The sequence below is a fragment of the Lepisosteus oculatus genome, unplaced genomic scaffold, assembly GCF_040954835.1.
Source record: "Lepisosteus oculatus isolate fLepOcu1 unplaced genomic scaffold, fLepOcu1.hap2 HAP2_SCAFFOLD_379, whole genome shotgun sequence".
NCBI classification, from domain to species: domain Eukaryota; kingdom Metazoa; phylum Chordata; class Actinopteri; order Semionotiformes; family Lepisosteidae; genus Lepisosteus; species Lepisosteus oculatus.
In genome coordinates this window covers 70,842-93,873 of record NW_027167912.1, presented here as the reverse complement: position 1 = coordinate 93,873, position 23,032 = coordinate 70,842, and the positions used below count along the sequence as shown (strand labels likewise).

General features: G+C 43.8%; 3 non-coding genes across 3 annotated transcripts; 2 read left to right on the top strand and 1 right to left on the bottom strand.

Moving 5' to 3' along the window:
• Positions 1-8,338: 8,338 nt before the first annotated feature.
• LOC138227511 (U4 spliceosomal RNA) lies at positions 8,339-8,480 on the bottom strand. The gene has a single exon (XR_011184987.1). It is a non-coding gene; the product is annotated as a U4 spliceosomal RNA (small nuclear RNA).
• Positions 8,481-10,726: 2,246 nt separating this feature from the next.
• On the top strand, positions 10,727-10,798 carry trnag-ucc (transfer RNA glycine (anticodon UCC)). The gene has a single exon. It is a non-coding gene; the product is annotated as a tRNA-Gly (tRNA).
• A 1,172-nt stretch (positions 10,799-11,970) lies between these two features.
• On the top strand, positions 11,971-12,044 carry trnat-agu (transfer RNA threonine (anticodon AGU)). Its single transcript has one exon. It is a non-coding gene; the product is annotated as a tRNA-Thr (tRNA).
• The last annotated feature ends 10,988 nt before the right edge of the window (positions 12,045-23,032 follow it).

The following is a 23,032-nucleotide window of genomic DNA, read 5'->3' as shown; positions in this document are numbered from 1 at the left end:
AAAGGAGGACAAAAGAAATTCCCTGAGTTCGATTTTTTGCAGCACAGAGAGGAGCACTGTTGTGAGGCCGGTTAGCTCAGTTGGTTCGAGCGTGGTGCTAATAACGCCAAGGTCACGGGTTCGAGCCCCATACTGGCCAGGTCCTTTTCTCCTCTCTTACCAAAGCTGTTAGGTTCCTTTCCGTGGTGAGAGGGGTTGTCATGCAACGCTGCCACATAGTGCCAACAGACAAGAGTGTTGCGGGAGAAGAGAAAAGTGTTTGAAGATTTAAGAGTGTCTTAGGTGGAGCCAAAATCAAGTGTCACAAATACAAGTGGGAGGATTTCCAATGTTTAATATGGTAAAAATAAGCATAAGTTATCTGCCGGTCCAGCACAGTCTGCCATGCTTTTGTCATATACTGTAAAATGGTGTCGAACTGGGTGTCGAACTGGAGCCTCACCATTTGCATATGTGAGGCTCCAGTTATACATCGAGTGTTGTTAAATAAAGCACTGACTTTATTTAACAACCACACCAAAACCTAACACAGGAGCTACACACACACATGAGGAGACTGACGAAAACGTACACACATTTAGGGTGGTAATTACCTAACAACACACTCTACTTTTACAGGACTACACAGGGCACTAGAATTACTAGGACATTATTTACACAGGTAGGGTCAGCCGCTGGTCATCGTGCTGACCCTCAGACTCTTCCCGGCTACCACTCCCAGCATGCCCAGCGGTACTACGAGCGCCTAGGGGCGCTTCCTCCTCACCACCAGGCGAGGGCGTTACAATATTTACTATATTTATTATACACGTGTAAATTAATTACTGCGAAAATAATTTACTTCGTACACTGTGCAGAGTGCCGTATACTCCTAGTGTTAGATGTGTTTTCGACGTTATATATGCATTTATTAATGTCGTCGATTTTACGGTTGCAATTCGACGTTGATTATACGTCGAGGCGACGTATATATACGTATAGCCGTATTTTCGCCGTGAATATACGTATATTCGACGAATCAATGCCCACAGCTTGGCATACAAGGGTTTTGCGGAGGGGTCTTGCCACCTGCCTGAAAAAAAACAGTAAAATGTTTGAGTGCCTATAGAGTTTCTATTTTTATTTTCTTGACAAAAGTTGATACCATTTCCTGGACACCCCGTCCCCCATCAGTGTGCGGTGCCCGAGGAAAAATCTGTAGGGGGGCTTCTGAAATTCTGAGGGGGGGTGATATTTCGGTTGAAACGGAGCTGTACGGTGCAGCTACCCAAATGAAATCTCGCAGCTATGCCATTGATTAGTGCTTCATGATAGAAGATAACGACTAGCAATCTGGTATTTGCGATGAAGTTCAGTTTCACATTTTTCGTCACTCTCACTGGAGAGTATTGCCTGGAGCGAAAAGTACCATAAGCGTTCATTTTTGCAGCTACATGGACGTTCTGAATCGTTAAGAAAAAATGTTGTAAAACCAACAGAAAGCACAGACTGCTATAACTAGTCCTAGTTATATAACGATTTTAAGTATAATGATAAACTACTGCAAGGAATCGGTCCACCTGAGCAAACAGGATCGTAATGTTGACACTCAATAACGACACTGATATGTGCAGTTCCTGGACGGATAGCCCTCCTGCCCATCAAACAGACTGAGTGACTGTTCGTGTCATTTAGTGTTGTCTGACCATTGACAAAGTACAACTATTTTTTTAGGGCGCAAATTAAGTTATTTAATAACGTGGATTAAATAACTGGATGGCGTGGATTTTTGTCTTAAAGGAAACAGAAGTAGGAGATATATATATGTATGTATGTTTTTGGTGTTTTCCTTGTTTGTGAAATACATATACACACGCACGACACTAACATAAACACACCTCATAATAAAAGAGCAAAGCATTAAGTAGCAGGATTTAAAGGACGTTGAGACCCGAGAATCGCCCTGATTGAGCTCAGTGTGTAAGTCCACCCTGGAGCAAAAGCAGCGATGCTGGCATTCTGGGCATGGTGAATTACTGATCAAGAAAGGGGGTTTTCGAGGTCTCGTTCCTTACCTGTGAACAGTGTGGTGTAAGTCCTCTCTAAAGTCTCTGAGAGGCATTTAGATCTGGAGGTAACAGACGCCCTTGGCTGAATGAGTGCAGGAATGCACAGGTTTTTCAAGTGAAAGCATCCCCTTACTGTATGAGCTGTTACCTCACACACGACAAAAGTAAAAGAGACCGAACATGTGTACTAACTGATGGTTTGAGAAAGTGGTGGAAGGGTCCGTTTATATATCGGAAAAGTGTAAGTTGAAGGAAAAGAAGGAGAAAAATATGGGAAAAGCTGAGTTTGTCAGAGGGAGTCTGGGGCGAAGACGCCTGTAAAATAAGCATATGCGTATTGATTGGCAAAAGCACAAGCATGTAGCTCCCACCCTGGTGCACGGCCGGCACCAGTGGTGGCAGATACATGAGAAAAAAAAGAAATTGGGATGTGACTTCTTAAGTGTGTTTACGGGGAAAACAAAAACCCGGAAGAAAAGATACTTTACTCGCTACGAAAGAGTATAAACAAAAGCGAAAAGAGGCAGTGCAGGAGAATCAGAAACTAAAAGAAGAATTAGTTCCTGGTCGCACTGCACTAGTTAATGTGTTATATCCTGCTCTCCCATAGGGGAACAGACAGGCAGGAAATGAAAATAATTGGGATCAATTCCCACAGTGACCATATGGAGACGGGGGGTCTGGGTGGGATGACACCTGGTACGAGTGTGATAGAGACAGAACAGGAACTCCCTTCTTAAACAGAGGGTGCCTGCAGACCTGTACTCTCACCCTAAGTGGGAGAGGGCCTGATGTAGCGGGGGCTGGCGCTGTTGATGACAGCGTCACTCTAAGTGTCTCGCACCCCATCGAGGGGGTCCGTACTCGCACCTACCTTCCCTGATTCCCCCATACGATCAAATCCAAAACCGGAAGATATTGACTGGTGGGCTAAAGTACCGCACCCAAAATTAGGAATGCAGCGAACCTGGAGTGCACTTCAGGAATTAAAAGGATTCATGTAGAAGTAAAACAAGAATACAGCACATTGTAGTACGAAGAGAAAAATATATTCTCGATGTGTATGTGTGTTTTATGAATTTGTGTGTAACTGTGAGTTTTTGTATACTAAATGACGGTGTGAGTGTGTTTAGCCAGCGGGACTGGCTAGAGACGTAACTAAAGAGACTTGATGAAAATCAACTTAAGGAGATTGGAAAATATAAGAGCGTCTGAAACGTATAAGTACAGTACAGGTGGACGTAAAAGTAGTTAGATAAACAGTGTTTGTATTTTTATACAATTAGTTGCAATAGTGAAAACAATTTGGGTTTATTCGAATGTCTCAGACATGCTGAAACGCTGTAGGTTTAGAATCGAGACTGGGGAGAATAACGTCTTGTGAGAAGATCTGTTTACCTAACGATTAGATCCTGTAAATCCCTTGTAGCCTACCTAAGTCTGTCCCAGTCCAGTGGATTAAAATGTACTGTTAATGGAGTGTTGGTTTCTCTGTTAGGGGATACTGGAGCACTACTGTCATGCTTGTTTCACTCCTCTGTTCAACAGTGTGCTATAGAGTAATGTATATGGGGAGATGGCAGGAGGCCACAGGAGTATTGGGGCACCAAGTTTTACTTGCTGAGTACCAGATTTTAATGGGTGGTTTTATCCCAGATCTATTGGGTTGGAATATTATGCATTACAAAGAATGACTATCCAGAACAGGGTATCACGTGGCTTCAACTGACTGTGATCACTCAGTATGTTGATGGTATTCTGAGTGCTTCCCCTGACGAGGAAACCCACAAGTCTGAGTTGCTTCAGCTTTAGAGTGTCTAATATTAAGCAGTTATGATAAGGCCCTTTTGTGTCGAGCATTGTGTGATTTTAACAGGGCCAGGGTGCAATATTTTTACGGGGTGAGCACAACTTTTAACAGATCTGCTTAAGGGGGGAGTGCAGTACAAGGACAAGATTGCCTTGGTACCAGCAGCAAAAGCCGCCTGTAATAATTTGAAACAAGCTCTCTTACAGGTGCTGAGACTGGGGTTTCCTCAGATGGATCAACCATTCTTTGTATGTAAGTGTGGACAAAGGGTTCTGGGCAGCTGTGCTGACGCAGGAGCATGGAGGTAGGCACTATTATACCATTCGATACTGTAGCCAAAGGGTGGGGGACGGTGAAAATTGAAGAAAATGTAATACTGTTTACTGATGGGTCCTCTCTGATGCATGAGGGAGAACAGAGAACAGGCTGAGCCGTTACAACAGAATTCGAGGTGCTAACAATCGGAAAATGCCCCTCCACTGCCTCAGCACAGCAAGCCAGTTAAGAGCACTGATGGAAGATTGTAAAAAGAAAGATGTTAAAAGGTTACTGTATATGTATATAATGTATGTATTTGTTGCATGTAGGCCACAATTCTGGATGGCTATGGAGAAATAAGATTCTCTCACAACGGCAGGGACTCCAGTTAAGAATACTGGGCTTGTCTCTGAACTGATTTGTAGTTTTACAGCTGCCGACAGAAGCAGCTTGAGTAAGGTGTCAATAACACAATAAATAAAGAATTCCAGTAACTCAAGGTAACAACCATGCAGATGCAGATGCCAGACGAGCGGCACTGGGAGGGCGGGAGTCTGAGACCCCTGTGAAACCTCTACTGGGGAAAAGGGAGAATTCAGGTTGAGGCCTTTAATAGATGTTTAATAGTGGTTAGAACAAATGTGTAAAGAATGTGGGGTTGTATGATGATGTGATGTGGGCTGGCACATACCCAAGTGTATGATAAAGATGATCCCGTGGTACGGACTGCCCTGCCCCTTGGATACTGATCTAGGGGCAGACTACACTGGGAAGGTGTGCCAGGCTGTAATTGCCTCACTAGGGGTAAGTTGGAAGTCACATTGCCCCCATCACCCACAGTCTGAAAGACCAACTAAGGAAATATCAACTGAAGGGACACCGTGGGTAGATGCTCTACCTGCAGTCCTGTGCGGTTTGCGGGCTGGAGCAAATGGAACTGTGAGACTGAGCCCATTTGAGATCATCACGGGCAGCCAAAGAAACTCCCTGGAGGCCAAGTTTGGCTAACGCACTGATGAATTAACTAACTCTCTATTAAAGTATTGTAGGTTTGTTAACTGAAGCGGTGCACAGGGCTTGTGAACAGGTGCCGGACGCTTGGGGACCTCCAGCAGAGGGGAGACACGACCGGATACCTGGCGAGTGGGTGTAGGTGAAGAAGAGATACCCTGCCAGACGTTGCAATCCTGCTGGGAGGGACCATATCAAGTGCCACTAACTACTGATTGTGCCATCTGAGTGACAGGATGAGATCGCTGGATCCGCGCATCGCACTTTCACCGACCCACGGCACCAGAGACTGAGTGAACAGAAAGAAGGATGTTGTTACCGTTTCTGTGTCTGATGCTTCCTAAGACCAACAGTGTGCTTGTTAGGCCTGAGGAGCATTACTGGGGATATGGTATCAATACATTCCAGATGTTGGCATATCTATTCAGCCAAAAAATTATAATCGGAGTTGGGTCAATATTGCTGTTCCAAGATCCTGACGATAGATCTCCACATGGCTGAGGTCTGCGTTTGGGTCCTGGGGTAGGACTTTATGTATTTGTAGGATTAGGATTGTTTTATGTGTAAAATTGTAACTATCACTTGTACAAAAACATCAATAACACCTTGTTGTAACCGTGGAACGCACAATCTCATGGTAATGCATGCCTGTACATCTAAAAAGGAAAGATCTGCCCTGACATTGTATTTGTAAAAATAGACAGTCCTGATGTATGCCATATTTTATAAGGGGGGAATGAAGTAAGAGACAAGATGTTAAAAGGGTTAATAACTTAAGTCAGTTCTGCCTGAATATTAGACTTCTAAGCAACAGGGGTTTATGGCAGGAAAGGGGGTTAACTGATAAGGATTCCAGATGCGAGCAAGGAACCCCCTGGGGGTATAATCTTAAACTGACCATTTAGCAAGGGCCTCTTAACTGGCCAAATACCATGACCCCCCCCCCCCCCTTACAATAACATCGAATGACGTCTGAAGCAGCAAGCAAGGACTATATAACCTAAAAGTTTGTACCGGCACATCGAACAATACTTCGGTTTTGTTGTTTCTTGCGGGAAACAAGACTTTGGCTTTATTGTTCCTTGCATGCAATAAACTCATCTGTTTTACTTCATCTCGGGATCAAGAACCTTATTCCTTCTGTTACAACAGGGCTTTCTCACGCAGTTTCATGGTTCTTGTAAAAGCTCTTTACACGCTTGTAAAAGCTTTTACACACGTTAACCACGGCCGGTGAGTTCAAGGTTGGTCAAAGCTGAAAGCTCAAAGCTGAAATAAATGTATAAAATTTGGCTTGCATCATAGCAGTTGAGCAATAAAGTCTGTCCTAATTAAAGAGTACCCAAAGTTTGAAAGTACAACATAGAATAAGAATAAGAGAAATGGCAAAACGATTTTGTGTCATCTTCCCCATTCACACTATTTTATGTGCCATTTTTTTGCTTATTCACATACTATTTTAATCAAAATAATATTAAGAAAGATCTGTATGTATTCAGATAGTATTATTATTGTTCATACTTACTCGTCAAAAGAGGATTGCTGAGATATTTGCGGATATACTTCTACGTTTGAAAAACGTGTCCAAAATGGTGACCAACGAATACTAGCAATGCATTGTGGTATATAACCGGAAAATATGCTGGGTTCGATATTTTCTCAACGTATGCGTTTATTAATGTTGTCGATATTATGGTTGAAATTTAACATTGATAATACATCGCGGCTATGTGCCCCCTGCTATGAGCTGATGTGCAATTTTAACGCATGCAGTTAGTAAGGATCGGTCACTGTTGTATGGTATTATATATAATGACATTATGGAATAGGATGGGGACAGGCCTGGCATCACGGGGGGAGGGGGGAATGTCGCCCCTTCAGTTTTGGGCAAAAAGTTTTACTTAACTTAATTTGCGCCCTAAAAAAATAGTTGTACTTTGTCAATGGTCAGACAACACTAAATGACACGAACAGTCACTCAGTCTGTTTGATGGGCAGGAGGGCTATCCGTCCAGGAACTGCACATATTATTGAGTGTCAACATTACGATCCTGTTTGCTCAGGTGGACCGATTCCTTGCAGTAGTTTATCATTATACTTAAAATCGTTATATAACTAGGACTAGTTATAGCAGTCTGTGCTTTCTGTTGGTTTTACAACATTTTTTTCTTAACGATTCAGAACGTCCATGTAGCTGCAAAAATGAACGCTTATGGTACTTTTCGCTCCAGGCAATACTCTCCAGTGAGAGTGACGAAAAATGTGAAACTGAACTTCATCGCAAATACCAGATTGCTAGTCGTTATCTTCTATCATGAAGCACTAATCAATGGCATAGCTGCGAGATTTCATTTGGGTAGCTGCACCGTACAGCTCCGTTTCAACCGAAATATCACTCCCCCCTCAGAATTTCAGACGCCCCCCTACAGATTTTTCCTCGGGCACCGCACACTGATGGGGGACGGGGTGTCCAGGAAATGGTATCAACTTTTGTCAAGAAAATAAAAATAGAAACTCTATAGGCACTCAAACATTTTACTGTTTTTTTTCAGGCAGGTGGCAAGACCCCCTCAGCAAAACCCTTGTATGCCAAGCTGTGGGCATTGATTCGTCGAATATACGTATATTTACGGCGAAATTACGGCTATACGTATATATACGTCGCCTCGACGTATAATCAACGTCGAATTGCAACCGTAAAATCGACGACATGAATAAACGCATATATAACGTCGAAAACACATCTAACACAGTGCCTGAGGCTTTTTACTGTATGTATCGTGTGCCGCAACTAGGAGTATACGGCACTCTGCACAGTGTACGAAGTAAATTATATTCGCAGTAATTAATTTATTATATTTACTATATTTATTATACACATGTAAATTAATTGCTGCGAAAATAATTTACTTCGTACACTGTGCAGAGTGCCGTATACTCCTAGTTGCGGCACACACGATACATACAGTAAAAAGCCTCAGGCACTGTGTTAGATGTGTTTTCGACGTTATATATGCGTTTGTTAATGTCGTCAATTTTACGGTTGCAATTCGACGTTGATTATACGTCGAGGCGACGTATATATACGTATAGCCGTAATTTCGCCGTAAATATACGTATATTCGACGAATCAATGCCCACTGGGAACAAGCTCGCTTCTTTCTACCATGATGTCACCATGACCAAATCTGTCTTTAAACACCTTGCTCAGTCTCTAACGAGACTGTCAAAAATAGCTTTCGCTGATTGTATTGCAAACCGGCGGAAGCGGGGTATTGGGAAAAGTTTTCAACTAGCAATAATCCCGCCTCGGCTAAACCTCACAGGCTACGATACTGCCACTGCGCAAAGCTGACGGTTGCCAGGCAACCACGGGGATCCTATGGAAATCGTTATCAATCGTCTCATGGCATGTCGTTGCTGTAACGCTTCATATTTGTCGTCTTCTTCTAGCTTGAGGTTTTGAAGAATTTCATGACAGACAAGGGCTCCGTTGGGAACAAAGAAACCCGTTGATTCTTTTCAGCAGCAGAAATACAACCCTTTAAATACAAGATGACAGAACAATGACGAAGGGCATGCCGGGAGGAACTCATGCACTACAGAGGAAAGGGGGTGGGCACGTACAGTTCACATTCAAGCCACAAGTACTCTTCTCGGATGTTGCACAAACAAATCCTAACGTCTTGAAAGCATTGCGGCATGTTTGTGTCCCACTTCCCGTGGCTGCAGGATGACTGACACGAACGGACAAACACAATCTGTGGCGTTTAGCGTGACATAGTCTTGCAGGCATCGTGCTGTCTCACTGCAATACTATACCGCTGGAGGAAACAGTCCATCTGGCCATGAAACTCATTTGAACGTCTAGCTACAGCAACTAACAATATCATGATTTATTCAGGATGTGTGGAATCAGCACGTCCCGGAGACAGCTTCCGAAATCGTGAGCATTCTCTGGTGGTAGGGGCGTTCAAGATGGCGCTCAGGTGGGAGGTAAAGTTTAGTGGTTGAGGATTTTTTTTGAGTTTTTCATGACCTGAATGTTAATTTTTGCTTTTTTTGACTACAGAAAAATAAGGACTTAACACTACTTGTTTAAACTTCAGTTATAATTGAAAGAAAAAAAAACGATTTTTTTTAGGTTTAAGAATTTCGATATGAGTAACACTGGGAAAAGAAAAGAGAGTGCTGGGTCTTCGAAGGAGAACTCTAAGATACCTCACTCGTATATGTATAGCACTACAAGAAAATTGATGGCAACTAAAGGGAAAAGTGAAGCAGCTGGAGGGGACGTGGAAAGAGTGCTGGAGATGCGCTCGTACGCGAGCGCTCGCAGCCCAAGTGAGACTCAGCTGCCAGAGGAAGAGCCGGAGTCCCTGCCCAGCACACCTGTGAAAACCCCAGCAGCCAAGAGAGGAAGGGGCGACCTGACGCTGGAGGAGCTCCAGACCAACATCTTCAACATGATGGCACAGAGCATGGGTGAGCTGAAGGAAATGACTTGATCTAATACAGTCGCAATCGAAAGTCTTAAAAAGTCCATGGACTGTGTGTTTAAAGAGGTTGAAGACTTAAAGAGTGAAGTAAAAGTTCTTAAACAAGTAAATACCAAACAAGAAAAGCATATTAAAGAACTTGAATTGAAAGTGAACGATGTAGATAGATACCGTCGATGATGGAATTTAAAATTATTTGGAGTTAAAGAGGAACGTGATAAGAACCTTGTTGCAACAGTGAAGGGTATCTGTAAAAGGACCCTGCCGGACCAGGAGGACGTAATATCGGCCATTGACTTTGTTCACAAGCTCGGGAGAGCGAACATGTCTGGGCAAGTGCTCCCCAGATCGATTATAATACAGTTCACCAAGAGGACGGCGAGGGACATGCTGTGGCGAGCGGCGAGGGGGAATGAGTATTTGAATGGGAACAAACTGAGGTTTGCAGAGGACCTGTCTGCTGCGGACAGGAGTACCAGGAACCAGCTGTGGCCCCAGGTTGAAGCTGCCAGAAGAGAGGGGAGGAGAGCCTACTTTGTGGGAGCGAGGGCCTTTGTGGACGGGAAGGAGATTTGCTCCCAGTGACTGCTCAGTTAATGATTATGTTTGGTTTTATTTGTTATACCAGTATATACTAGTGTTTCTTTAGTGTTAGTTTGGAATGGTGTAGTTAAGTGTTAAGGACTGTTATAGTTCTGGTTCTTTGAAAAACTCAATAGTTTAGACAGTCTTAGAGTTAGTTATTTGCTTTTGTGTATGTCTTTTTCATGAATGCCAGAGGTACTCGAAATGTTGTTAAAAGAAAAACTGTGTGCTGAGTTTTATTTTTTACAGGAAACGCATGCATGTTGAAACTAAAGTTTATAAATAATTGAGAAATATTAAAGCAAGGAAAATATGATACGTGTAAAATATACAATTTGATCACATAATTACTTAATTACCTCTGGTAGTTAAATGCTTTTTTCTGCTGCGTTTTTTTTCTCTTGTACATGACTCTGATCCTCTTGTTGTATTTGTATTTGTAAATTCTATGTTTAATAAAAAAATTTTAAAAAAAAGCATTCTCTGGTGGTGTCCTGCAGACTTCCTGTGGGCATGCGTTGGTGGTATAGTGGTGAGCATAGCTGCCTTCCAAGCAGTTGACCCGGGTTCGATTCCCGGCTAACGCAGTGGTGAATGTTTTCAAATGCTATCATGAGCCTTGGATTGTGACTAGCAAAGCAAAGCCTTTTGAAAGAGCTAAAGCACTGAAAAACGGAATTGAGGGAGAATCTTACAGGGGATTCTGAGTGGTGTCTGCATACACGCAGTCCGATATGGGTGCTGAAAGCTTGAGCTACTCTCAATGTCATGCTGGCTTTCCCTGGAGTAAATCTGTTACATTGAAAGAATGCTTCTCGCAGGTTCAAAAAGGGACCCTTGTTAATTGGAGAAATCAATGATTTCAAATGAATTCTGTATGCGTTAAAAGACAGCTATACACAGAAAACATGCAGGACACTGCTCATGAGTGTGGAGTTCAACCGAAACAGTGTGTTTTTTCAAGCCATCTGACAAAGCCCGCCCACTGAAAACTGCAGCAGATCGTGTAAAAACGTTCAACTTTGTAACTACTGCACGCACAGGAAGCAGAATAAATTCCTCTTTTCAAACTGTCAAAGGTTTGCTTTACGAACGCCGCAGGACATCGCACAATCTCTTTTGAACAGGGACAAACGATTTCTTATGGGGCGCAGTAAGTACTGTTACTGTCACTGCTCGATACCGACGTTGGCCTACTATACCATGTTCAGCCACCGCTAGAAAATGTACGGCTCTAGCACCAGAGCAAGCAACAGGAGGGCCGACGTCAAACAGGCACATGTGTCGGACATGGAGAGCGACGAGAATGAGATTTGAACCCATGACTGCAGAGCACAATGTATTAGCAGTCCATCACCTTAACCACTCAGCCACCTTGTCGACGAAACTGGGCTGTCCTGACATGGGTTGGCGCGCTCCAGATGATCTTTTTCTTTTTTTTCCCTCGTACTCGAGGGTCATTTTCCTGTTCCACATGTGATTTCAACATTTTCCTTGGGAGATGTCAAGCCAGCAAGCCACTGCTGTGGTTCAGTGGCCAGTGTGGAGTTCAGTGGCCCTGTTGTACACAGAAAGCACATTGAGCTCCTTGGACATGAAAAGTTCCAGATAAGAGCCATTTGTCATCCTTTCTCTTGGTGTCGATGTTGCTATTGTATGTAAAGGTGGCAACTTGCTCAGCAAGCAGGCGGAGCACACACCGAATGCAGATGTGTCTGAGTGGTGTGTCCAAGTGGCTGCAAAAGGACAGCACTCCTGGGGCGCCGTGGCTTAGTTGGTTAAAGCGCCTGCCTAGTAAACAGAAGATCCTGGGTTCGAATCCCAGCGGTGCCTTCTTTGTTGTGTCTTCTCGAACAGAACTGGTCCTTACAGACAACCGCCTACGGCTAGACTTAATTAAATGCAAGTATTCATTTCCTGTCTTTAACGCGACTTGTTTTTCTTAAAATGGATGCAACTTGCAAAACATGAAATACAAGCCTTGCTAATCAGCGCTAGCGGCTGGCAAAAAAAAAAGAAGTCAGCAATGTTTTTTTCTTTAACCTTAACCCTGCTAATGGAGAAGAGTTAAACGACCAAGTCTATGCAGCTTAAACGATGCGCAAGTCGGGTTCTTAGCTGAAAGGGTGGTAAATCACACTCACCCCAGTCCTTAATCTTTTAAAGAGGATACAAAATTGAACCTAGTCGCCACATCACATACATCCTGTTCAATGATAAAAAGGTAACATCTATCCTCGCTCCAGAGTAAATCTCACGTTGAGGGCATCTTTTTTTTCACTTTACCGTGAGTCGGGCTCGGCTGCACAGAGGAGAGAGCAGACCAATGAGGTCACAGGGACAGGGGAGTCACACGCTGGCGGTTTGAATACGCGGAAGATCACTGAGGGATCCACAGTATGTGGACCCTCCGTTCGCCATCAGTCCGCACTCCGGACTCTGAATCCTGCCATCCGAGTTAAGATCTCAGAGGAACCTGAGGCGCAGTTCCTTCTTAAAACGTAATCTGGTGAGCATTTCTAGAATCGCACTTGTATAGATGCAGCCTTTAATGTGTTGCTAGGTTAAAATTGATGACTTCCTGTATTTCAGTAGGCAACTGCCCTCTTGATTTTGGATTTAATCTCTTTATTACAGGGGCGCTTTTATGAAGACAGAGTCATGTTCAGGTACTTTGTTTGATGGAGGAAGCTTATTTCGGACTCTGTGATCTGCTCACCTGGAAAGGTCTGCTGTACTACTACAAGAGAGAAGTAGAGTCTGGAAGAAGGGACAATTTTATGATGCTTTGGAAGATAATGTTTTTTTTTTCTTATACTGAAAATGAAAAGTAGTTGTTTCTATATGGACTCAGTCTTTGGAATTTGTATATTTATATATTTCAGTGAACCCTCAGCCATTCCTTCTGTATTGTAATTCAATTTCTCTTTTAAAATTCCTTCCCCACTTCTAGGACCTGCAGTTGCTGAACTCCACAATGGCTTCTATTGGAAAGTCTGTGACTGAGACCAAGTAAGTGTTCACTTTTTTATGAAACCATTATTTATTTTGGAGCAATGAGCAATTCTTATATAAATGCAATAAAATCATTATGCTCAAACTATGAGAGAGAATTTTAAGGATAATTTAAGAAATCAGTCTTAGCTTGTTTCTATACACAGATGGTATTATTTATTTTCAAAGGAAACCCGCGAGGATTCCCCTGGTGTGCAAGATGTGCCTGAATACTTTTGATCAGCTTCCTGCTCACTTCAAGAGAGCGTGTATGAAGCATGCCACGGCAGAAGAGATCGGGATGGCCTCTTAACAGACGAGGGAGGACATGATGAATCACCTGAAGAACGGGGTCATTGTGGATTACCACAGAATAGAGATCAAAGGACACTTTGTGGGCTTGAAATACAAAGAAAATCTTGTTCTATGGTACAAGATAAATACAAAACTTAAGCTTTTATTTTAATTAGATTTATTTATAAAGCATAAGCAATCATTTATTACATTAATATATGTGAAAATAACATTTTAGTATCATACATTTAGTATATTTAGTTCCTAATGCTGAAAGAAATGATCATAGAACATGACATCTAACCTTACCTGCGGTGTTTTTAATCCCTATTGCTCAATGCACGGTGAAAGCATTGCATACATATGTCTGACAATGAGGAATGGGCCCCTGAGACAGTCATTTGCCTGTTTCACAAATGATCGTATTTTACTAGAGATTCTGTTTGGGATTCAGATGTGCATTCTGACAGCAATCCCTTTCAATAAATGATACGTTCTGGATGAGGTCAAAGGTGTTGGAACACTGTATTTAGGATGTGTTTGCAGTGATTGTGTGTCTTCTGCTTCAACGCAGTGATATATAGACGTGCTCCTGTAATTTATTGGTACAAGCCCAGGGCAGTGAGCAGTCTGAGGATTTATTTCCAGACGGCATAGAGCAGTGAAGCAGTGAAGTAGTGCAACACACTGGATCATTATATTGTTAGAATCTATTCTACTTAAATTATTACATTATACACAATTTGAGTTCATTTTAAAAAGTAAAAGGTAATGAAAGGAATGCATTTTCGTAAGAAAGATAATACCGATATGCATGTGATAATCTTCCTTATATCATGTAGTGCGTCATTTGGACACTTTGTGGGATTGAAATACAAAGAAAACCATGTTATATGGTACAAGATAAATACAAAACTTAAGCTTTTATTTTAATTAGATTTGTTTATAAAGCATAAGCAATCATTTATTACATCGCTTCTTGAATTAAATCTTTTGACAAGAGGTAAGACTTCTATTTTACATTTAAACCCATGTTTAGCTGTATTTTTTAGATTTAACTGAACCAATTTCTGTGTGTGATAATGTCCTTGAATTCTGACAACATCACACTAAATTACATGATATAAAACAGCTAATGTTTCTAGAGATAAAGTTTCTGGGATGCTTCTAATTACTTTTTATTACCAGGGACAGTTTAATTCACCTTGTACAGTACTGAAAGACCAAGATGCTTTTTTCTAAAGTTATTTAACATTTTATAGAACTTTGTCTACTATGGCAACATGATGAGCTTGGTGAAACTTGGAAAAATACTGCTTGGACACTTATCTTAAGATAAAGATAGGATAAAGGTTTATCTTTTGCACCTACCTGACCCCCAGGGAAGGCCAATGCTTTCTAAGTTGATGGTTCCCTACAGTAGACTGTACCTTATCTTCAAAGGTAATGTATATTGACCCAAATCAGTTTTGGACTCCAATCTACTGACGAAATGGAGCCTATCCTTTTTTCAGGATTTTAGCATCATACGTTTGGTATATTTAGTCCCTAATGATGAAAGAAATGATCATAGAACATTTGGACACTTTGTGGGCTTGAAATACAAAGAAAATCATGTTCTATGGTACAAGATAAATACAAAACTTAAGCTTTTATTTTAATTAGATTTATTTATAAAGCATAAGCAATCATTTATTACATTAATATATGTGTGTAGCGGCGAGGCTTATTAATAAGGCAGAATTAAGTGTTCTGAGCCTTTCCAAATGAGGCCCCATTTCTCTGTTCATCTCTGTGGTGCAGCCACAGAGAGACTATTCATGCAGGGTGATTTAAGGTCCTAGGACAGCTCCCAAAGGGGGATGCACTTAGCTAAGCCTTTCTATCATGATCAATGGTCATCCATTGGCGCCTATCTGTCTAGGGAGTGCCAGTTGGACATCTGGACTGCATTACTGTCAGGACTAAGTGACTCATATCTCACCTTGATCAATCAATCAGGGACTGGTAGGGCCGAGTAACCCACGTGGGACTCTGATGCCCATGGAACTTTCAGCCAATCAATGAGCTGAAGTTCCTCCAGGTAAAAACAGGCAACACAGAGAGCCTGTGAGATTCAGTAAGATTCAGAAGGGAGGATTCAGAGGATTCTGTGGACAATTCTAAAGGGAATTCAAAGGAGAATTCCAGGGCAGGACGGCCCAGGAGCAGAAGGCTCCCAAGGGCAGGACATTCTCGCAGCGCGCCTCCTGACCATCCTGAGACTCAGCCCGGACAACCACGGAACGGCCAGTGTGTCCGAGTGCCAGAACTTTCCTTTGTTCTAAGAGTCTAGAGCGGAGGTTGCCAGAGAATAACCAGAGGATCCACCCGAGGTTAGCACCAGCAGCAGGCCTCGTGAACAGGTCGGAACTGTGGACAGCTGAATCACTATTCAGAACTAGCTCTTCATCAGAAACGAACCGGTCCTCTTCCTGACTTGCTCGGACCCACAGTCATCTTTTCTCCTGTGCACAAACTTTGCTAGTTAAAGCCAACACTAACTAGCCGGTCAGTGAGCATCAGCAGCGCAGCGTCGCAAGCCGCACAGCACAGCCTGGCACGGAGCCAGAGAGCGCGGATTGGACAGCAACAGCCTGCAACTGTTTCTTTGTACCCGCAGGAAGATCTGAATCCCCAAAGATTGGATGAGTATTCAACTTCAATGCATTACAGCTCGAGAATTCAATTGTTATCCCAACCAGTTGATATCAATTTAATTCCTAAGAGTTATGTACTTGTTTGAGTATCTAATGTAGAAGTTATAACCAAGTTCATTAACGAAACGGTCTTAATGAATGATATACTGAACGTATGTCCTCTTGATATGTGTAACACTTCGTAACTGACTGAATATATATCTTTTGTATTCTGATAACCCTCTTGATAAGATCTGTTAGGTTTACATGCATATTTTATGTATTAATAAATGTATCCTCGTGTATTAGTACCTGTGTGTGCGCGTTGTTTGAGTTATGTCGCATGGTTTGATTCTAAAGCCATCAAAAGAATCAACTTTGTGATTTACTGCTACAATTAATAATTGTCTCAGTAAATGCCCAAACCCTACAGAACTGGTGCCTTCAGAGAGCCACTACATTTAATTTTGCTATGGCAACATTACATATTTGGCGTCCCTGAGCCGGTTTTCTTACATTATTTGGCGTCCCTGGGTGGGCGTGGCAAGACTGAAATGAGTCAACCAAGCGGAATAATTCAATATAAAACGCCGCGGGTTTCATACACAACAATACGGTGTGCTGAAAGCCGAAAGAAAAAAAAGTTCCCCTTGCTCTTTAAGCAGTGCTTGATTGTTTTGTGATCTTTTGCGATCTACCGGGTTGATTGCGTACTTGATCTTGTGGTTTTCATGGTAAAACTGTGATTTCGTACTTAAAAGTAATACTCTTTAAGTTTAACGATGGTTGCTAAAAGGTCTGAATTCGAGTCGCTATTAAGCACTCTCTCTAGCAGCGACAGGTCTGACCACGATCTCTTCCATATCTCCGTCAGCGGAGAAGCTAGAAGGATAAATCTCCATTCTCTGAGAGAGCTAGCGAAGGACATAGAGAGATTTGACCCCGCAGTGTCAAAGAATAATATCGAGAGTTATATTCAGGACCTCAGGTATACCCTGCAGTATCTGCCAAACGCCACAGAACAGGAGAAAGTGTTTCTGGTCAGGAAAACTACCAGCAGAGCTGTACATGAGTGGATGGCTAGGCAGATGAAAGAAGTCTGTAATGATTTTGAGCAGCTTTGTCAAGCACTTATCGAAGAATACAGTGCGTTTATTGACCCGACTGCTGCGATAGCCGCCGCTCTTAACATTAAGCACAAGAGAGCAGAGTCCCCTCGCGAATATTACGAGAGACTTAGACGAACTTATTTTGCAGGGCGAAATGATGAGGGTTGCGAAGAGAACACACATTTCAAGGGTTTATTCATTGCGAATCTCCACCCGTCAGTCAGAAAGATGATCTTAATGCATACAGATGCACAGACCATGAAAATGACTGATATTAAGAGATTCGTGCAGAAAGCCTGGGAGTATGATGTCCAAAGTCGCTCTGAGCAAAAAGCTGTTAAAGTGACTGTGTTTGCCGTCAGAGCCAGCAGGGTTAATTCCCCCCTGCTCGAAGGAGCACAGGCTCCTGAGCTGGCTAAGCCCCGTTCCAAAGCATGCACACAGGACCACACCCAGCGTCCTAAGTGCCATGAGAACACCGGGGGAGGGAAAGGGCTAGATAAAGCTGAACAAAAGGATTCAGTAGCCACCCGCCTGGCCAGGCTTGAACAAGCTTTATTAGGACAGGGACAACCGCTCCCCAAGGCTGCCGGAAGCGTGAATGAGCTGATACTCTCCACTGGAGGAGGCGGAGACCCGCCCCCTCTCCCTCCCTCAGTCTATCTGATTGAGCAGAAGGGTTCCTGCCTGGATGAATTCAGCCACTCCCAAGTGAGTGCTGACTCCACCCCTGAAGTCACAGAGCAGGCAGTAAAACACAGAGGAAAAGCAAGAAGCTTTTACCTCAAGGCTGCCATGGGAGATGTCTTACACTGTGAGACACTGATTGACACTGAGGTTGAAAGGTGTTTGATGTCACACGGCAAGCTCAAACGGGTTGAAAAAGAAAAGGGCATGCGACTCAGAGAGGAACCTTTGGTGGATCACCAGAAAGGCAAAGTGTGGAAACAGGTCAAGGCTCCTAAGCCTTCTGTACAGAAGGAAAGGGGGGCCAAGAGGCAGACTGTGCTCACACAGTGCCCACCGAACACAGAAGCCTATGTGGAGATTCCTTCTGTTCCCTCTGGACAAGAAATAAAAATATTTCCTTGTTCCCCGGATATACAGGGAAGTCGTGTCCCGGCCAAGGTCCCAACAGCCTCCATGCCACAGGAGCGGTGCTCCAAGCAGCCGCCTGATCCACCAGGTAAAGCACACACCTTTTACATCCCTAAAGAGGAGCAGATCTCCCCACCTGGCGATGAAAAGGAGCTTTCCCTGTGCACCCTGGCACCCAAGAGGGGTCAGGAACACCACCCTGCAGTGGTGGAAGGGATCCAGATGGCAGGAGAGCAGGTTGGTGATGTAGCCCTCACCCTTAGCCCTGAGAGGTCCTCTATTAGTAAGGATCTGCTTGAGCAGCTGTCACAGGGCCACCGCCAGGTGCCCCTGGTGCAACATTCACAGGTTAGACAGGAGGTCCAGCTGGACGCTGAGACTACTGCGCTGTGGACACACCTGATCCCAGATGCCGATTCCCTCTGCTGTGACCCAGGGAACCTGCAGTCAGGTAACATTATTTCTCACAACTACCAGGTAGTGAGTGAGACTGACCTGATTGTTCCTGCCTCAACGGCAGGGTTGCCAACACACCCAGTCCCCCAGAAGGGACAGGGAATGAAAGCCGAGCCGGTTTTCTTACAGCCACCAGCTCAGTCTGTCAGTCTGAGTCTGACCAACAGTGGTTCAGCCAGACTGGAGCTGGATGGTCAAGTCACTCGCCTACCAGTGCAGGACATCGCAAAGAGGGGTGTCAGAATCCCCGCCTGCACTGACATGGGCCTGGTGAGTGATAGTAAGTTCAAAGACAGTGAACTAGCTATCCCAGTGCTGGGGCAGCTCCCTGAACCCCTAGCAAGGGAAGGGGGGAGCGAGCAGGTGTCCTACACCCACGCCCAGTGAACGATTGTAAACATGCCGATAGAGGGATTCCTCAATCAGGAAGTGTGCAGGGTGGACCTGAACAGTGAGAATGGGGTAACAATCCCAGATCACTCAGGTGCTCCAGATGACCACTCAGCCGAGGGTCAGGCATGCTCTACCACTGCACCACCCCCTGCAGGGTTCCTAGAGCACAGGCATGAACAAATCGAAAAAGCAGATGCCCTGGAAAAGGAGGAGCAGCATCAGCAGCTGCGTCAGATCTCCCCATATTTCCAGGATGTTGGTGCCCAAGATGCCACAGGGCATACTGAGAAAGACACCATGTACACGCTGCGCCAGCTTAGAAAGGCGACAGTCACTCAGAAGGAGATGACTGGGATCAGCCACCCGAAAAGACTTTTGGGAGGACTGATTGCTGCCGCCACTGTTGCACGTTTGCTTTTTTCTGGTAGGTTTGTGTGCTACTGGCACTCTCACCCTGACTGCCCCAAGAAGGCAGGGGTCAGAGATGCCGGAGGGTAGTGACAGACTGTATCGACAGCAGCAAAAGTTGGAAAGCTTAGGGAAAACCCTACAGGCAATTTCCTATGCAACAGGGTTAAACCTTATTCCCCAACCAGTGGACATGATTGTTGGTGTTATACAGTGGGTTTATGCTTGTGTGCAACAGGCCAGAATGTTGACACAAGACCTATTAAGGGAGCTTAGTGCCACTGTAGCTAGTCTAACCACGGCACGATTCCCAACCCACTTGATTCCACTCTTCTCAGTAGAGGAGTATGTGACATTAACCCCATCGCTCATAGCTCACCCAGAAGGCAATCCAAGATTGAATTTGGTTCCAAATCTTGAGATGGGTATGGCTACCAAAGCTATCCATTGGCTGTGTCTAAACGATTCACCAATGAAGGGTGTAAAGCTACTAACGAGCAGAGGGAGGTTAATGAACCCCATGAAGAGCAGGTAGGAAGTAAATGGCTGGTCAGCACACCACATTTAACTGACACTATGACTTGTGACAGGCATGATACAGCTACCACAATGCAGCTACCTAATCAAACAGTTTTCCTGCAAGTTCCCGAGGAGGCCATAGTACAGCATGGTAACTTAACACTGTACGGTCTGGAACCAGACAACATAAGACCAAACTTGAGGTCATGGATGCCTTCAGGTGCCTCACTATTGAATTGGATAGAAATCCAAGAAACAGTAAGCCCTGAAGAGGTACAGGTAGTTAGTTTGCTTTAATGGAACAAACCTCCAAACCACCCAAGCAGATACCCAACACAGGTGTTGTGGTTTATCGCGGGGCTGGGAACAGGAACTGTTGTTATTGTAACACTGCTGCTGGGAAGCTGGATCATGACTGACAGTGTACTCTGAATGCTGTACTCTTGCATCAAAATGTAATCTGGGTAGCATGAATGAGTCAAAGGTAGCATGTCAAAAGAAAGGAAGTGATTTCTCCCCAAATATGTACTACAGAGGTATCAGATATTGACAGTGAACTTCCTGATGTGTAATTCCTAGACTTAGATAATGTCTCCTACCGTGTTTATACATACTCCAGATGTTATTCATCCTGTTTGTATCCAACGCTGGTTCCGGTATGAATTCTCGAGGAGTAATGTGGACATTTAAGATTAATGTTCTAATGGCAAGGGACATCACTTAACTCTGTTTTGTTTTGAAGGCAACAACGCCTCAGGACCTCATGACCTTCAAAAAGGGGGGATATGTAGCGGCGAGGCTTATTAATAAGGCAGAATTAAGTGTTCTGAGCCTTCCCAAATGAGGCCCCATTTCTCTGTTCATCTCTGTGGTGCAGCCACAGAGAAACTGTTCTGCAGGGTGATTTAAGGTCCTAGGACAGCTCCCAAAGGGGGATGCACTTAGCTAAGCCTGGCTATCATGATCAATGGTCATCCATTGGCGCCTATCTGTCTAGGGAGTGCCAGTTGGACATCTGGACTGCATTACTAAGTGTCAGGACTAAGTGACTCATATCTCACCTTGATCAATCAATCAGGGACTGGTAGGGCCGAGTAACCCACGTGGGACTCTGATGCCCATGGAACTTTCAGCCAATCAATGAGCTGAAGTTCCTCCAGGTAAAAACAGGCAACACAGAGAGCCTGTGAGATTCAGTAAGATTCAGAAGGGAGGATTCAGAGGATTCTGTGGACAATTCTAAAGGGAATTCAAAGGAGAATTCCAGGGCAGGACGGCCCAGGAGCAGAAGGCTCCCAAGGGCAGGACATTCTCGCAGCGCGCCTCCTGACCATCCTGAGACTCAGCCCGGACAACCACGGAACGGCCAGTGTGTCCGAGTGCCAGAACTTTCCTTTGTTCTAAGAGTCTAGAGCGGAGGTTGCCAGAGAATAACCAGAGGATCCACCCGAGGTTAGCACCAGCAGCAGGCCTTGTGAACAGGTCGGAACTGTGGACAGCTGAATCACTATTCAGAACTAGCTCTTCATCAGAAACGAACTGGTCCTCTTCCTGACTTGCTGGGACCCACAGTCATCTTTTCTCCTGTGCACAAACTTTGCTAGTTAAAGCCAACAGTGAGCATCAGCAGCGCAGCGTCGCAAGCCGCACAGCACAGCCTGGCACGGAGCCAGAGAGCGCGGATTGGACAGCAACAGCCTGCAACTGTTTCTTTGTGCACGCAGGAAGATCTGAATCCCCAAAGATTGGATGAGTATTCAACTTCAATGCATTACAGCTCGAGAATTCAATTGTTATCCCAACCAGTTGATATCAATTTAATTCCTAAGAGTTATGTACTTGTTTGAGTATCTAATGTAGAAGTTATAACCAAGTTCATTAACGAAACGGTCTTAATGAATGATATACTGAACGTATGTCCTCTTGATATGTGTAACACTTCGTAACTGACTGAATATATATCTTTTGTATTCTGATAACCCTCTTGATAAGATCTGTTAGGTTTACATGCATATTTTATGTATTAATAAATGTATCCTCGTGTATTAGTACCTGTGTGTGCGCGTTGTTTGAGTTATGTCACATGGTTGGATTCTAAAGCTATCAAAAGAATCAACTTTGTGATTTACTGCTACAATTAATAATTGTCTCAGTAAATGCCCAAACCCTACAGAACTGGTGCCTTCAGAGACCCCCTACATTTAATTTTGCTATGGCAACATTACATATTTGGCGTCCCTGAGCCGGTTTTCTTACATGTGAAAATAACATTTTAGCATCATATTATTACATACAGGTCTCTAGCTTCAACACAGTGATATATATATATACTCAGTGATTTATTGGTACATGCCCAGGTCAATAATCAGAATGAGGATTTATTTCCAGACGGGCTACAGGTAGTGTTGTGAAATACTTCAACACACTGGATCGCAGATTTAGACCCCCTGCACTCTTACTCCTTAAAAGCCAAAGAAATGAAGATATGTAGCAATTGCATTGCAGCAGGGCTGACAGTGACTTAATGCTTATACTAGTGGACTTCTGGTACCTTTAGGGTACGGTGTTCCCTGAAGGGCTCTCAAATCCCGCATTTCAGATGCCTAGCTGTTTCGCTGATGTGTTGCACCTCAGAATCACTTTTAAACCTTACCTCTGGTATCTTTAATCCCTATTGCTCAACGCATGGTGAAAGTATTGCATAAATGTGTCTGAAAATGAGCAATGGGCACCTGAGAGACTCATTTGCCTGTTTCACAAATGATCATATTTGACTAGAGATTCTGTTTGGGATTCAGTTGTGCATTCTGACAGCAATCGCTTTCAAAAAACGATACATTCTGGATGAGGTCAAGGTGCAGGAACACTGTAT